This window comes from Haplochromis burtoni, unplaced genomic scaffold (genome assembly GCF_018398535.1).
Source record: "Haplochromis burtoni strain Fernald_Lab_line unplaced genomic scaffold, NCSU_Asbu1 Contig_147, whole genome shotgun sequence".
Lineage (NCBI taxonomy): Eukaryota > Metazoa > Chordata > Actinopteri > Cichliformes > Cichlidae > Haplochromis > Haplochromis burtoni.
Window position 1 is genome coordinate 1,177,179 of NW_024582508.1, and position 14,070 is coordinate 1,191,248.

At 38.0% G+C, this 14,070-nt stretch overlaps 1 protein-coding gene across 1 annotated transcript in view; it reads right to left on the bottom strand.

Annotated features, from left to right (window-relative positions):
- aven (apoptosis, caspase activation inhibitor) overlaps positions 1 to 14,070 on the bottom strand; it is a 38,944-nt gene that overhangs the window by 8,228 nt on the left and 16,646 nt on the right. The gene's annotated exons all lie outside the window — the stretch shown is intronic.

Sequence of the window (14,070 nt, forward strand, 5' to 3'; positions counted from 1 at the left end):
ATATATATACATATAAGCTTGTAATCTTAGTTGGAAATATCCATCCCCACCATGTGCTCAGCTGTGATGATATTCTGCTAAATGCACCATAGAAATGGCTGCTGCTCCCTGAGCTCTGATCTGCTGAAGGTTTCTTCCTGTTAAAAGGGAGCTCTACCTTTCCACTTTTGCCAAGTGCAGCTCATTGGGTTTCTCTATATTATTGTGGAGACCCCACCATACCTTCAGGTGGCTGTTGCATAAACTAAACTTAGGTGAACTGAAAAGCTAAATTTGTACTAAAACATAAAATTGTCCCTGGTTAGCACTCTCCCTCCTTTTCTGTTTCCTACTCCTCTCTGTTTAACATCCCGTTCACTCAGTCTCCTTCAGTCCAACACAGAGATCTGCTGACATTGGTAAGCTGCCTCCCTCCTACATCTCAAAGCCCAGTGTCCTCCTGATCTGTGTCCATGGAAATATCATTGCATGTAATTCAGAGGCACTGATACAACCATGGCAACTGCTGCCAGCAGGGATGAGAGAAACTTCTGTCAAACCTCCATAAGACACAAAAAGAGAGGAGGAGGACATATAAGCGAAACAACGAAGAGAATGAAAAAGGCAGACTTTTCCTTTCTGCTCAACTTCAGTACCCTGATGCTGTTTTCAGAGTCGAGTCTAACATCTACAGGGAATGTGCCGCCTCAGATGTGTCACCCAGCAGTGTGAAAAACATGGCTGGTATTTTACTAAATACTGGTACTATGATTTAGTTCACATATAACAATAATATCTGGGCTTCATTTGAAAATGTTTAGCTGTACTAAAGCTGCCACAGTGAGCTTAATTATTGATTAGTCAATTAATTATTTTGCCTTTTTAGTATTTTCAGAAGTGAAAATCCACAAATAGGAAACATTTAGTCAGTTTTGCTTGAAAACATGCTTTAAAGGCTTAACTAAGTTAAAATAATCAATAGTAAAAAATGCATTTAATTAACTGTTTTGACGTTTTCAGAGAGGAAAAGGACCTTTCAGGTTCCAGACGGAGAAAGTATTTCTGATCAACCAAACTTCATGAAGCTTTTTTAACTAAAGTAATATACCAAACCTATATGTTGCTGTTCACTCTAAAAGCTACTTACAGAGATGCACTGATTGCAATTTTGTAGGCCAGTTTCCTTTTTCCCCCTGCCTGTAACTGACAGCATATACAAACAAAAATAAACATTTTAAATTTAGGAAAAAGTTATTTTCATATTAAAATATATTATTAAACTTTACTTTCCCCCAAATTGCAATAAGTTAGATCATTTACCAGTATGTTTATATGTCTACCTTTTTTTTCCTTTTTACACTCTTAATAAATAAATGATTTTCCTCATAATCGTTTTGTTTGCTGATACCGAGGCTGCCGGTTGGTCGCTAGCTCTGAGCTCTGGCTTGATTTAGCATTAGCTACTTTTCGTTTGTTATGTCTTATAAATGCCCATGTGAGGGTTTTTTTTTTTTTTTTTTTTAACTTACAGCATTAACCCTTTAAGACCTACCATAGAACCAAGTCCGCCAGAGCTTATATTATATTTTTACATGCTGTGGAGCCATTTTTGGGAGCATTTCAAGTTGCTATACATCAATACAACCATTATAGCCCAGATTTTAATAATATGTATTCATTAAGTGCATAGTAATTACATAAATTGCAAAAAAGTGCAATAAACTACAAAAAAATTGAAAATCGTTTTTGCTTTTTTAACATATATTTGTAGTTAGAGAAATTTAAGAGGCTTATCCCTCAAAACTGTAAATACAAAAAAGTTGCACAAAATAGTTTCCCACCACAGGAAATTTATTTTGAGTGTCTTCATAGTTTTATTTTTGAAATACACCAATTTTTATACACTGCAGGAAAAACGAAAATAAATATTATACTGCAAATTTGCAAAAAAGCAGCATATGCATCAAAATAAACTATTTCCAGCAGTGCAATATGAGTCCTAAGCATCCCAGAAACGACACAGAAAGTCATAAAGTCAAAGATAACTTTTAAAAAGAAGGCCCTGAGGCCCTGATCGTAAAAAAGACTACATTTCCGCGAAAATGACGTCACTTCCGGTTTCGGCCAGGTAATGGCGGAAATGCAAAAGTTCGCGCTGACGTCTATTCCAACGTAGGAAGTGTTATGAACAGCTGATCGGAGCGTGTTTCTGGAATATTATGTTTTTGTTCCTGCAAGCACTTTTAATGCAGTTTTTGCAAAGCTTTATGTGGAAGGAAACCGTGACCTAGGACAAGCTGATGGCACAATATGCAAGTACAACTCCTCCGGTTTCATATGCAAAAAAATTTTTTGCGCTAGCTTACGTGGTTGCAGTGCTACCGGGATTTTACAAATAGTTACGCATAACAGAGCGTTCCCGCTCCGATAGGCTCTAAAGGGTTAAGGATTTTAAAAACTTAATTAAGGCAAAATGAATTCGCTTTAATGTAACACTTTTCTATCAGATTTCTGCTTTCTTCTAATCTGTAAAGTAGATTCATTTATGAAAGTAGAGGTGTGGTAATTGTCCGTCCTCTAAGATATTGACAACATTTATTTATGTATTTACAGTTATTCTTTCAAAAAAATTGATAACTACTATCATTACGGTATGAAAACTGTTAATACTTTCTTCTGTTGAACTGTGGTAGGACTTACGTGTGGGCGACATGATTTGGAGGTCTACGGTTACATTAAAAAAATAAAAATAAATAGAAACTAAAGTATAGCCATGTGATTGTTGGGAACCAAGAGTAAATATTAAATGAGCTGCAGGACATTTTTAGTCATCTTCAATGTTTTATGTTTTACTGTGTTATATTTAATCGGTGAAAGATAAATTTAACTTTGGAACCTTTTTCATACTGTGTGGAAATTCTGTTAAATGCCATGAACCTAACCCATGCCAGCACATATACCCTCACTATACACAAATGATAAAAGATCAATTCAAAGTTCAAATGATTGTCTAAGTGTGTAAGTCTGGCCAGTAAACCTCGGTGAGTTATTCTCAGAGAATAAACACTGCTTCACTCATGCCGTGTGCTAAGTGGCTTAACTGGCATTGTGTAACTTTTTGTATAATGTGGTATCCTGTCTCTTGACATCTTGCTGGCTGAACCCCATTTTAACAAATGAGGTTTTCTGCTCGCAACCGCAGCTTTGCTGAGCTATCTATGGCCCACTCTCATCTTTTATATCTGGGATGTGTTGTTCGCTGTCGTTGGCTTAGCTCCTGCCTTTCTGTTCCACTCTGCTCTTTTCCTGCTCTACTCAACGCCACTCTGCTTTCACCTCACCGCTGTTCATCTTCACCCATCTCCTGAGATATGCTCAGTGTGACAGTCGAGCTTTGGTACAGTCATGATAAAGACAGGCTACGCTGGTTCTCTGTCACCTGGTTATAAGCACGATGAGGAATTGAGGAAATTTGTATAAACTGTAACAAGACTGCAGCTTTTCTAACCTAAAAGTCACATCAGAGAGTGGTGTTTAGGACTTTAAATGTATTTCTTTGTTCATTTAGTTTGTAGCTTCTCCAATCTGTTTCTTTATTCTCTTTGATATGATTTTATATTAAGTGTATTCTTGATACACACAGCCTAAGCAAAACAAACAATTTGAAGGCATTTCCATGATCCCCGTTAAACTGGGACAGAACTCTTAACATGTTTTTTTATGTTCAAGGTTACTGTGGTTGGTTTTGTGATGCATATTATTCACATTTTTAATGGAGGTAGAAAACGTTAGTATTAAGTATGAATAACTAAATAAAAAAATAATACAAACATAAATTAAAAATGCTATTTGATCAAGAACAAGCTTTTTTATATTATTTAATGTCAATACATCTTCATTTTCTGTCTATATGTTCATATATTTAGTGTTCCTAACCTTAGTACCTTAGTCTAAAGCAGGAGACTTTCTACTAAGTGAAAGGAAATGATTCCTTTCCTGATATAGATCATATAGCGGGAGTCGTAAGTTCGGTCCCCATCAGTGGGGTGTGTAAGGGGTTACATGAATAGGATGAGGGACCTATGGAATCTTCTATACGACGAAACGACTAGTAGTTTACTCAGTGTTACAACATAAATCAGGTTCTTCCCTGATTGATGAGGTACAATACACATGCTATGGCAAAGGGGAGCAAGGACGACAAATAAGAGGGGAGATATCGTCATCACCCGACCCGAGATTGGGTACCACAAGAAGAAGTGCGAAAGGAACTGACTTGAAAGATATTTTCATGGCGAAACCTGTACAGATCCTGTGTAGCTGGTTACCGAGTACTTGCTACTAATATCACAGATACAGACAATCATCAAACTAGTCATATAAAACGTGCTCTAGCATTAAGGGATAATCAGTATCCCTTCTACCCGTTGACAGCTGAATACAATCATAATCCCACAAATGTCCTGGCTTGTATTGATTTCTGTGGGGCCCTCCAGATGTTACCTCATCTGCCTAAGCAAGCCAAAATATCCTACCAGATGACACGCAAACACTCACACCCTTGTTAACAGGACCACACCTTATGCATATAGTCCTCTTCACCAACCAAAATCGGCTCACTGTATAAAACTGTGGTCCCGCCTTAACCTTGATTACTCTTCTTTGCTGGAGCAGTGACTGGCTGAACAGAAACAGGAGGGATATGTAAGGAGATGCAATACCACTGTTCAGTCTCCACTAACACTTGCAGTGAAATGTTGACATTTTATGTGACTGGAAGAGGAATACACACATTCCCTGCTCGCCCTTCTGCCTCCATTTGCTATGAGAGTAATGTAGTGTGATCAGTGAATGATTACTTCTCTTTTAAACTGGCTGTCGTGGCAGATCCTCACTTGATAAGAGAGGAGATAAAGCAAGGCAGCTCATAAAAAACTTAAGAGCAACTGAGTGTTGTTATTATTATAACAGTGACAAATCCCATGTGATATGTCTTTGACAGTGCTAAGGGAGACAGACAGAATGGGAAATCTAAGTAAAGAAATGAGAGAAGAGGGCTGAAGGAAGAGGAAAAAATGACATCTAGAAGGGTGAAAAATGAGATGCACAGATTACAGAAAATGTGCAGGAAATACCGTTTAGACAAACTCCAATTTGCGATGTGTGAAGCTGATTGTCTTTCTGAGAGCCCCAGCACCTCCGGCATGCTCCCTGTCACGCCTTTTTAACCAAACCAATTAGCCCAACATGACATGGCGCTGAAACCCAACTACGCGTCGATAAATCACTGTCTGCGCTAATTGCAATTAAAATCCCGAGCAAACCAAGCGAGACAATAAAGAGGGCCGAAGCTATTTACTCTTAACTTTTAATGGTTATTGTGTGAGGCTGTGTTTATGTCAAAGTCATATCAGAAGAGCTCCAATCCACTCGAGGCTTCGTTCTCATTAGGCATGTATTTTCTTTGGCTTGTTTGGAGGTAAGAGGCTCAAGCTCGAGCACTTCTCTGCAAAACTCATCAATCACATTTAGCATTTGATGTGAATCTAGTTTAATTATCCCATCACTTTCTTTCATGGACGTTATTAGGTAACAGTAAGTGCTGTTTTTTTCATATTTTTATAAAATGTGGATGCAGTTGGAGAACACACAGGGTTGTTCTCCTGTAGGACATTTCAGTCCCATAACCACTCTATACATTCACATGCTTACAAGACGTTGTAGCTGTATTTGAGGAGATTGAGTATGTTTTATAATCTGTAAAGAAAATCTCCTTTTTAGGACAGACGGATCATTTCAGTAACTCTAATGTAGCACTTTTGTCCTTCATGCGCTTTGGGAAATTGGTGAAGTTGTGCTAAAAACAAGGGAAAAAAGTATACTCTGATAAAACATCCACTTAGCAATACATTATCTTCCATGAAGGTCATAATGTTCAGTGGCAGGTATTTTGTCCACAGATATCGGTGAGGGTAGGCTTACTGCATAATGCAACATGACAAATTATATCCTGCCACAGAGGTGAATCATTACTTCTGTAGCAGAAGTGGGGAAAAAATATGTCACAATATCGTGATAGTTGCCCATGGTAACAGTGGTATCTAAGGTTTGGCACAATGTTAAAATTTTCCAGCCTTACACGGACATTCCAACACCTGTACACTGCCAGAACTGGCAAGCAAAACAATCAGGAAGGCAAACCTCGCAGTTTAAAAATGAACAAACGAGGGGGAAAGTGTGGCGGAATCAGAGAATAATAAAATGCAGTAGGTAGCTCACGACAAATGTGTTGGACACAGGAGTGGAAACTTCTACATGTTCTATTGCACAACAACTCTCAACTCAAACTCAGTGCAATGGCAAGGAATGAGGCCCTAGCTTGTAGCTTCATTAGCAGTGGTGCTGAATTAGGCCCCAGTTGAGCAAGCTTAGAGACTGGTCGGTGACAATCTGCCAACCACCAGTCACAAGAGTAAAATGTGAATTCCCCTAAAGGTTGGCAAATGGTTGATGAAGTGCCACTCTTTCACTTGTACCTACTCAGCTCCACTCTATTGATGGCTTTGATCATTTTCCATTACAATTGAGGACCACCTCAGTGTGCTTAGGGTCATTGTAGCAACATGGCCGAAAGTTGCATGATGTCATTTGGATGCGACACATGCCACAACAATGGACGACATCAAGGTGATGGTATGGTGATCATTGAACCGGTGTTGTTTGTTTGCAGCCATTTGCCTCTTTTGATTTCTGTGAAGGAGACGTTCTCATGACTCATTGAGCGATGCCATGGACCGGCCAATCTGTGGCATGCAGTCTGTAAATGTCCCATTTTCAGATTGGCACAGAAGGTCCTAAAAAAATTAAATAAGCACTTGGTACCAGGTATTATCACCTAATGGAAACCTCTAAAAATTGAGTTGAGTTATGTAGGTACCAGTGAAAAAGGTGAAATCGGATTGAAGAACTTTCACCCTGAAAGTAAAAATTTCGCCCTACTGCTGCAGCCAACACGTTTCAAAATCCATAACTTCAACTTCGATACTGCTTGGGGAATAGCTGGGGGCAACAATACACTTGAACCGAAGGGCAAACATCAATAGTCAATATGTTTAGTTTAATCAATCAACCAAACATGCTGGTATCGTGATTATACAAGATCTGCTAACTTGAGAAGAATACTGAACAAAGGCTGCAAATGTGTACTTATTCAGTTTATTGGTGTTTAGGAGGGTTTTACATTTTATCATTTTTTACTCAGCTTTAGTAATGTGACAAATGAGCTCTCTAATTTGCTTCCCCTCTGAGAGTTTGTTCTTTTTAACCACAACTTAATTAACTTCCATTCACTTTTTTCATTCTTGATAAAAAAGCACCATGCATCATGTCTTTGGTAGCTGTGATTCTGGTAAATCAAACTGGCCGGGGAATGTCTTTAGAGCCACCGGATGTGTTAAAAATGGTAGTATTGTCTTGCAAAACAAAGCAATACAAAATGTTCCTGCAACAAGGTATTTCGTTCTACTTATACACTAATCCCACTCAGCTGGGTGCACTGCTAGAACTGATTTCAAAGGGTGAAATTGGTTCAAAATGTATAAAAGAGCCACAGAGCCTCACCAAGACCAATAATAAAAAATTTTTTTTAAAAAAAAGCTGTGCAAGAAATTGGCCGGTTATCATAAACAAGCAAATGATTTATCAGGTTCATCAGATAATATTTTAGGTGTCTCAATCTGCTGTCAATAAGAATCTAAATAAATCGCAGGAAATTAAATAAAATGAACAAAAACCTGAGAAAGAGATCTGTAAGCACGACAAACTGATACGTCTTTTTGTTTAGTTCAGTTCTAAAATATTAAGCTTTTCCTCACAGGCACTGCATTACTGGCATTTCTTTTATTCTTTTATTTTATTTTTATATATATATATATATATAAATTTTTAAAAAAAAGACAGTCTGAGGGTCAGAGAAGATAAGAATAATACACCCACTAGCAGCTAAATAAAGACCCGTGGACTGCCTTAAATAAAGACTAAACTGCCAGAAAGCACAAATGTTTCAATCCTTTGAAGGCTTGAGCGGATGAAATGTGACAGCTGCCGCAGATCTTAAGTCCAAACAAGATGTCCAGAGCAACCACACCAGTTGATATATTTGCTTCAGAAATCCCAAGTTCGTCCTTTCTTGTAGTAAAGTCATCAGAACTGTCTGTGTGTGACTGAATCATGACGCTGCAGTCTCATTGACACAAAACACATGCCACCACCTGCACTCTGTAAAGATCCACTTAAACACAGAGTCGTTCATTGTAATGCACAAAGACACATGAAAGATTTCTGTTCACTGACAAAGCTGCTGCTGCAGTAAAAAGAGTTTTGGTGTGTTTTATGACGTTCCTTTTTTTTTTTATATCAGTAACAATTATGTTTTAAATCATTGGCATGTGTTGTCAGAGTATGTTTATCATTATTACTTAATTAGCTCCCTGATTTGCTTTCCTCTCTTATCTGCCATTTTTTGTGAGTTCCTTCTTTGTTACTGCATGTTGGTTAACTTTCACTCATTTGCTAAGCACCACCACAAGTAGGAAACAGTGACCCCAAGTCACTGTTTTAAATTTGCAGGGGGATCCATTCAGAGCGCCTGAGGCTTCAATAAAAATATTGATATTTGGGGTCAGAAGAAAACAATACAGTATGCTGGGTATCAATATTTTGCCCAACTTCTATTCAGTGGTGCATCACTCTTCATTTCGTGTCAACAAGAATGTGTCTGCATTATTAGGTCAGGGTTCTGTTCCCTTGCGGACTTGCACAGAGGCGGCTGTGGACACCGTGGTGTAGGGCTGCGCAATGTGACCAAAATCTCATATCCCGATATAAGAATTCTATCGTCCTGATAACGATATAAATCACAAAAATGTAACATTTTCTGTAAATTCTGTGAATCTCGGGCAGCTCGTCTTGCGGGAAATGTTTCCAGCTGGGTGTAGTGTAGCTGGAGTCGAGTGTTTTAACCGATGCATGAAACTATACATTTTTAGACATAAGTTGTAAAGGCCACCGTTTTCTTTGTATTTATTACATGGCGTGCTGCGGGGAAAAGCCTGTTCTAACGTTTGAGTCTAAGGTTTCTTTTTTAGCACCTGGCGGCTCTTTTTTACTTCTCATCTGTAAATAATCTGCTCTTTCATGTGATTCAGTTTATTTTCAAAAGTCTCAACAGGATCTTGAGCTTTATTGTGAAAGGTTTGTTGCTAACAACAACGCATAAAAACAGGTGCTTGTCCGTCCCTAGTGTGGTTATGTAAAATATAAGATAAAGACAGAACTTTAAGAAATTAATATAGCCACTACAGTGACCATCAAAACGATGAAAAAATATTGCCGTAAACACTTTATTTTGCGACACCACAAAACAAACGATAGCATAAAATGAAACCATAGACGTTTTTATATCGTCATCCGATATATATCGTTATATCGAACAGCCCTACCGTGGTGCTTTTATTATACTAATTTTCAGTCTAGTGGGAATATCCAAGTCATGTATTTGTAGTTTAGTGTTCTCCTGTAGCGTAGTGTCTACACTTGGTCACACTAAGGCGAAAAAACGAAGATTACATTTTGTCAAAATTGTAATGATTCAGCAAATAATTCTACTAGCCAATCTATCTGTGGTCACACCTTGGTGCCTTTTTGTATATGTCTTTAGCAACACAGAGGGACCTAACATATGCATAAGCTATAGAGATTCACCTGCATGCACTCATCCAAAAAAAGCAAACAGGGTATAGTCAGACAGCAAAGACACACCCATAAGTAAAATGCTGCTTGGTTGAAAAGCTGCCTTGAACAGTGCGGCGACATGAGAACTTGCCACAAGCAAGGAGAAAAATCATCTATAACATTACAACAACAAAAAGTGCACAGAGAATGGCTTACAGTTCTCATTTCATTGGATAAAAGTTTGTACATAAAGACTTCTACCTTCAACTTCATTGCAGAAGCTAAGCTAAAGGGCCAACATTGCCAGCTGTTGAATGCCTCCTGAAGAAAACACTGTACAAGACTGCAGTGCTGGTTAAATACTTTGAAGCTTACCAGGGCAGCGTCTGGCTCTTAAATACATGATTACGTTAGCACAACTGGACTTTGCGACAATTTAGTTCTATTACTTCACCACTAAGGGATTCGACTTAAACAGCCATGTTTCTGGGTTAATCCATATTGAAACATTCAAAACTTTGAGCCTTAATAATAATTTTGGCCTCAACCGCTTTATTCAGAAGTGATCAAATCAAAAACGTGGAGGAGATAAAGGCCTCTCGGATTACACATGCAGAGTGGTTTCATCATGGAAATCAAGACCTTGAGAGACCAGCTCTACAGGAAGGTAACATCACACGAGAAAAGCCTCACATTAACAAAAGTCACAGTCACTGCTAGACATCTTCCACTGAAGACCATTATAGGAAGATATCAATTAAGAGGTCAAAGTCTACTCAGTGCAGCGGTGAAAAACCATTTCATATTGATTATTTGTAGCTTGTCATGCATTAGTATAAATGCATTAGCTATTGACGTCTCTATCTACACACCCACATGGCACAATACGACCAGGTGGTCACAGAAAGGTAAGGAGGTCAGAATCAATTAATTAGTAGCCAAGTAAACAGCTTTTACATAAGACTTTATCTTTCTGTTGATTTATTACAAGAATAACCTGTGTAGTAAAAATATGTTTCATATATTAACCATACCATTTAACAACTACTACTCTCCATTAAAGAGCATCTTGTTCTTGTTACCTCCATTTCAGACTGAGATTCATATGCAAAGGTCAGCTCTTCAGGGCTTCAGAGAAATGAGAGCAATAAGTTTTCCTTAGGGGGGTAGTATTTAGAAAGCTCATTTAAAATGACTCATCGCATAATTTTGTTTTATACATTATTCACTCTGGGGGAAGACTACATCTGAACTAAGCAGTTGTAGCTGATGTTTGCTTCCAGAGAACTGGTTGCACACAGATTGGTTTTTGCTTGAACAACAACCAATTTGACCGGTAACAAATGCAACAGTTGGTTGGCCACAGCTAATGAGCGGGTTGAGCTGACATTAACTGTAAAAATGCATAGCTTCCAAACAACCAGACATGTTTGGAAGCTATGCATCTAATGGAAAGCTTTATATGCCAAATATTATCACCGCCGCTCATGTTATTTACCACAAGATAAGCAACACAGTGTGGGAGGTGTGAAGCACATCAAGCAATTATCTTTAATTGAAACTGAATCGCACCATTAAATGACTAATTTGCTTTTTACTTTTGAAACCACACTGGCTTTAAAATAACTAGCTTGATTTGGGGGAGTTAAAGGTTATTTTACAATGTTATTCTGCCACTCTTATATGTCATGTGAGGGCAAAAATCTATAGTCAACCTATAAATCAATATTTTGACAGCTTCAGATGCTGTCCACAGGTAACACGGTTGTTAATACATTAACTTACCGAGAAAATAGAGAAGTTTTCTCTACAAGGACATGAGAAAGCTTCATACATGCAATACAGCCTTGATCTTTAAGCATTTCCCAAAAAAGCTGCAAAGGTCCTACATAGTCAGATCAGCAATTAAACGTCTATGGTTGTTCAGTCAACTGGATTGGGTTCTTGGGCTTTGTAACATACAGAGTAAACATTAGCAGCAAAGGATAACAATATTCTGGAGTTCAGTTTAAGTTATCTGCAAAGGCTTCCAGGAAGGTGGACTTTTTTCCTTGGTCCGTTTACCTCAAGCACAATTAACTTAGTCTCAGTATAAATCACTGGCACACCGTGACTGGGCACAAATATAAAATACACCACAAACACTGAAAGAATGAACTGTCATCTAATCGTTGCATCGGCTTTTATCCTGTGGCATGAGAATGAGCCCGAAGTTGCTCCAAATGACAACCAAGAACCTTGTGGGAGTTTCAGTGCCGCTGATGCATGAAGTACTGTGTGAACAGGTGCAACAGAAAGACAGTTAGGCGAGTTGAGAGGTGCTACATAAGCCCTATACAGGTTACACAAGTCATTTCATCTTGAGGGAGCTCATCTCAAGTACAAAGTAAACATTAAACAAACTAAAGGGAACACACAATATACTTTTAAAAACCTGCTTTTGCTCCCTTTTTAAATTTTCTTTTTCACTTTTTTCCACAAACGTATATGATAATCTTCAAATACTGTAAGAAGCACAATTCATCAGTTATGGCTGATTAATTAGGCTTCTATTAGTCAAGCCTAAAATAACCATTGTCAAGTGTTGGTCCACAGTACCTTGACATAATTCTGGTGTCAAAGTGACCAATTGTCTAGGTGGAAGCCTACAATGTCTCCAATCAACAGATATTAGGCAATCATAGCGTATATGTGTGCCTCATTACATGAAGAAACTGAGGAATCCATATGCGTGCATTTTCAATATCTGGGATAATCAATAGCAAGGCAGTGAATCGGTGGTTCAGAGGAACATGCATGATATAGACACATTAAAGGAAAAAAGCTTCAGCCCATTCTAGTCACACAGTTTAATCACAGAAGAATCAGCTGCTCAAGCAAGATGCGATTTGTGAAAAAGCCGGACATATGCGCTTTCAGTGAGTGGGTCTGGAGGCTGACTGGGGCAACAGGGTGATGAATAATAGGAAAAAAGGCCTCCATTTTCATAAAAGCATAATTCAGCAATCATTTTCAAAACTAATTCCTTTGTTTTTATTGTGAAAAAGATTCATCTATGCCAGCACGGGAATTTATTATGCACCAAGTGACTTCATTTTTTCCACAACTTGGATAAACATTACTGTATTAACTCTAGAGTTCGTAATGTCCTTTTTCAGTTAGTGTTTAATTAAGCAGCAGGGTTCCAACCAAGTTTCTGCAACTCTTCGTCATGCCAAAATTTTGTTTTTCGTTTTAATTAGGTCTGAAATATATCATTTCCACTTGCTCGACTAGGACCTATTCGTGCTGCTGAAAACAAATCCGGCAATAACTTACAAATGTTTTTATGTCTGGGATGAAAAGAATTTAGGGATTTAGCCTGGATTACACGCAAAAGAATAAAAGGGACTGTTCCCAATAAGTAAACATGGAGGTATCTTTTTAACTGCCGATATCGTCACTAAAACACTGAGCGGTTATACGTCATATCTGACCTAGTATTATTTGTTGACATTGGCAACAGAAACGGTTGCGTGATAAAAGCTATGATGAGAAGATCTGCATCTGTGTCATTTGGTGCATTAAGCTGTTATAACAGTTGCACTGTGATTGTTCCTAGCTCTAAAAAGTCAGAGTGCAACTTCAGAGCCTGTGTACATAGATACTGAAGATAAGGGGCAACTCTTTGTCCCTCCTCCAAACTCTAAATCCAGGTATATAGCTGACTTTGTAACCCTGACACGGAAATACAGCACAAATAACATCTAGTACCACAAAGATCCTTGTTGTTCACTAGTATGTTGCTTCAACTTGTTACACGCGTGACTGGTGCTGACAACATGCGATACAATTTACATCAATGTGTTTGTTTCATTATGTCAGCAGCAGACACAGAAGTTCTCCCCTTTTAAGTGGGCCCTGCTTACTAATATGAAGAGCTGCTTGGGAATCAATGCAGCAAACAGATATTTCTGCATGGCCTTATCAACAACAGACTAAAAAGGTAGATTTCAGCCACAACCAAAATTTAAGCCAAAAACACTGACCTAAATCTTGTTAAGCAGTTATTGAAAAAAAAACCTAGAATCTTTATAACTGCCTGTCTATTTAAAAATGTTGCTGTTACTGAATCAGTATTATTTATGTTTGATTTTGATTGATAAGGAGATGATTCGTAGCATACCATGAAATAAGAGAAATGTTATTTAGATCCACATATAATCATTTTCTTAGTCACAATAAATGTAAAAAAGATTTTGTTGAACTTTTACTCAGATTTAATCCATGGCTCGCAGAGGATAGAGTGAGACTCTAAGCAAGTTGACTTTCATCTCAAAAAACAAAACAAAAAAACATTTCCTTGAGAAGGAAACAATG